Below are 4224 nucleotides of genomic sequence, written 5' to 3' on the forward strand. Positions count from 1 at the left end.
AGGTAAAAAGTGTATTAATGTAACAGTGTTTGTTATGCAGTAAAAAAGGGATTATCTATCTTTTTAAATGATAACAATTTTCAAGTAGATTGTCCCATTAAACGGACAGTCTACTTGAAACTGTTTATTGTTTAATAAGAAAGCAAATCCCTTTTAATACCCATTTCCCAGTTTTGCATAACCAACCAGCACTGTGATATTAATACACTTAATACCTCTGTGATGACCCTGTATCTAAGCCTCTGCAGACTGCCCCCTTATCTCAGTGCTTTTGACAGACATGCATATTAGCCAAACAGTACTGACTCCTAAATAACTCCACGGGAGTGAGCACATTGACATGGCATAAATGAACTAGCACTCTCTATGAACAACTGTTAAAATGGACTGAGATAAGAGGTGGTTTTCAACATTCAGAAATCAGTTTGAGCCCACCTAGATTTAGCTTTCAAAAAACATTACCAAGAGAACAAAGCAAATTTGATGATAATTTTTTTTGTAAAGTTGTTAAAAATTGCATGCCCTATCTGAATCATGAAAGTTTAATTTTGACTAAACTGTCCTAAGTCTAAGCAACCTTTAAGCAACTGATGTCATGCTTGTGGGAGAAATGGATTTTTTTTTTCAACTAAGTTTCTCATGACGTTCAGGAAATCCACAAGGGGGAGTTGCTACGCAGATTACTTTATGCTTGTGCTACCTGTTACCAGCAGAGTAAACCTGAGACGTGCTTAGATGCTCTGTATTCTTCTTTGTGATGACAGTTTAGAATTGATTTTTATTAGCAACTAAGAGCAGTTTTGGACCAAGTATACTCACTTGCTGAAAAAAACTCCTCCAGAAAGGTATGTAAAGAAATATGTAAACTGTAACAAATTGTTTAACATTATTATTATTCATATTTTTGTTATTTGATGTTGATAGTTAAATGATTTTACAACCATGATGTTTGTTAAACATTTGGTTAAAACTGACCAGTGTTTGAAGTTGTTTAATAGCATCTATAAATAGTAACCACATGTAAATAGTGAGTTTTATTGCTTAGCTGTTACAAAGTTACATTTATTGTGTAATAAAATAATCAGTAGTTTATTTGTAACCTTTAATTACTGTCACTAATACAATAGAAGACACTTTGATTGGCTTCTTCAATAGAAAAAGGTGCACTGTTTTTAATAATAAGTTGATAAACTAACACTAGTTTCCAGGTATTTTTGCAAGGGAACATTTTGCATAGTATAAGGCCATTCTCAGTTATGCAGTGAGTTGTCTTCTATTACCAGAGACCACTGAGCCCAATGAACAGATAATATAAATATCACATTCCTTGTTTGTTCATCATATTGTTCAGCTGTGTTTCTCACTCTTTACACTTTGTATGCAATGCTGAATCCTGCAGTTTGCATGATGTTTTCAAGTAAACGTTCAGTCCAGGAATAGGGTGACCATATTGCCGCTTTAAAAAGGGACACGTATGAAAAATACATATGTCAGGGTTGTTTTCAGGGGCAGTTTAAAGAAATGTTTTGTATAAGAACCCTGACATATGTATGTTTCATATGTGTCCCTTTTTAAAGCGGCAATATGGTCAGCCTAGTCCAGGAAGACATATATACATTTATTTCCTCATGCTGAGCTAAATGCTCGTTCACTCTGGCTTTGCACGCATTAAATCAGACTGCTAAGTGCCTGAAATGTAACTCATAATTGTAAGGCTCTGCAAAGCAATTAATTTTATGGCAGCACCATAATCTGATCTTTAAAGGCAAACTGCTGAATTCTAAACTCAAACAACAAACAAGAGGTGGCCTCATAGCGTAACCAAACTTAAAGGGACACTGAACCCAAATTGTTTCTTTCATGCTTCAGATAGAGCAGGCAATTTTAAGTAACTTTCTAATTTACTCCTATTATCAAATGTTCTTCATTCTCTTGGTATCTTTATTTGAAAAGCAAGACTGTAAGTTTAGTTGCCGGCACATTTTTGGTGAACAACCTGGGTTGTTCTTGCTGATTGGTGGATAAATTCACCCACCAATAAACTAGTGCTGTCCAGATTTCTGAACAAAAAAAGCGTAGATTCCTTCTTTTTCAAATAAAGATAGCAAGAAAACGAATATAAATTGATAAAAGGAGTAAATTAGAAAGTTGCTTAATATTGTATGCTCTATCTGAATCACGAAAGAAAAACATTTGGGTTCAGTGTCCCTTTAAAGAATGTATAAGTGAAACATAAGAAATCAAAATGGGACACTCATATTTAGTTGAGCACTAAGTTTGAATTAGTGCTGAAAAAGCAGCCACCAGCTGGCGGTCACCAACAACAGATCACTGCTGTTCCCTCTGGGATGTGGATACAGCTTGGACTTGTTAGAGCTCTGATCACATGATGTCGGCTTCTGGATCGCTGATCTCTCACAGAATAAATCCGTACTCTTTCACTGTCTCTATGATAGAAAAGAGCTTCTGGGAAACTTGAGATACACTGTAAGGAGCTTCCAAAAAAATTTGTTTTATACAAAAACACAATTTCTTTTTTGTGTAAAAACAATTATTCACAAAGCAATTGCAATCTTTAAAAAGTGATTGCAATCTTTAAAATCTGTTTAAATCTGTTTTTAAAGATTGCCATTGCTTTTTAAATAACTGTTGTTTTTTACACAATACCATTATTTGTATATTTAAACAATTGGAACAAATTATTTTTGAAGCTCCTTACAGTGTCAATCTCAAGTTTGATACTCATTTTCAAGAAGCTTTTTACAAAGCACAGAAACATTGAGAGTACGGATTCATCCTGTGAGAGATCAGTCATCCAGAATCAGAGATCACGTGATCGTAGTGGAGAGAGATGAGCAATACCAAGCTGTATCCAAAGCCAATGGGAATAGCAGTGATCTAATTTCTAATAGAAACTTAGTGCTGAACTAAATGTGAGTGCCATTATGGGCTTCTTATGTTACACTAATACATTCTTGAAGTTTGGTTATGTTATGAGGTGCCCCTCTTGTTTGTTGTTTGCAGAATCTGAAGAGCCTTTAACGGACTATATGAAGAGCAGCAGACTCTTTTGAGCATTTTCTGGAGTTTTGGTTTATTGATATAATCATATAGCTTTAATATTGTTTATTTTATGTATATTAATTTTTCCACTTCAGTGTTTAATGCACAAATAGTTTACTTTTCTTTTTTTATAGCTCTTTAGCGCCCCCTAGGAAACTCTGCTATATGACCATTGATCCATTTTTTAAAATTCTATACTACTTGTCTCATGTTTTATACCTATTATAAAGGGACAATAAACACAGTGTGATTTTTAAATAAAATGTTTACTTATGCATAATGAAGTAATTTTCATGTAATTTAGCTTTGAAAATGAAGCAATGTCTATGTCTCAGAACATGAAAAGCACCCTGCTAACTTCTCAAGCTAACACCTAGGGTTGCCACCCGTCCCTTAAAATGCAGAACACTTATAAGTTACACATGCTGCAGGGTGTGCAGGGAGGAATATGAATACTGCTGTCCAGAAACACAATGCATGTTCCTCCCGGCACACCCTGCAGCCTGTGTAACTCATAAGTGTCCAGGAAAACATGGCTGAGGTGGCAACCCTACAAAACACCGCTACATATCTTTCACAAATTTGTCCAAACGGAGTATTTATACTAACTTTATGACCGTGACTAGACTTGTTGTCTACACACTAAAGCCCAGATTGGCTACTCCAAATAATAATAAGATAAATAAAAAAGTTTATTTGTCTTAAACATGTTAAGGCTTGTTTGGTGTGTTATTCTATAGCAACACAACAGAATTAGCATATCACATACTGTATTTTTATTTATATATATATATACAGTATGTGTGTGTCTGTCTATATTTATAATTATTGTTCCGAATTTTCAGGGAAATTCGTTAAAACGAAAGTAAATGTTTCAAAGCTACAGGTGAAAAGGTCACCTGTAGTTACAATACTTACCTTAAAGGGACACTGAACCCACATTTTTTCTTTTGTGATTTAGATAGAGCATGACATTTTAAGCAACTTTCTAATTTACTCTGATTATCAAATTTTCTTTATTCTCTTGGTATCTTTATTTGAAATGCAAGAATATAAGTTTAGATGCCGGCCCATTTTTGGTGAACAACCTGGGTTGTTCTTGCTGATTGGTGGATACATTCATCCACCAATACAAAGTGCTGTCCAGAGTCTAAACCAAGA

General features: G+C 34.5%; 1 protein-coding gene across 1 annotated transcript in view; it reads left to right on the plus strand.

Moving 5' to 3' along the window:
• Positions 1 to 730: 730 nt before the first annotated feature.
• LOC128659185 (signal transducer and activator of transcription 4-like) overlaps positions 731 to 4224 on the plus strand; it is a 423738-nt gene continuing 420244 nt past the window's right edge. The window contains 1 exon segment of the mRNA XM_053712871.1: positions 731 to 845. The gene's annotated coding sequence lies outside the window, so the exon portion shown is untranslated.

The sequence above is a fragment of the Bombina bombina genome, chromosome 1 (assembly GCF_027579735.1).
Source record: "Bombina bombina isolate aBomBom1 chromosome 1, aBomBom1.pri, whole genome shotgun sequence".
Taxonomy (NCBI): domain Eukaryota; kingdom Metazoa; phylum Chordata; class Amphibia; order Anura; family Bombinatoridae; genus Bombina; species Bombina bombina.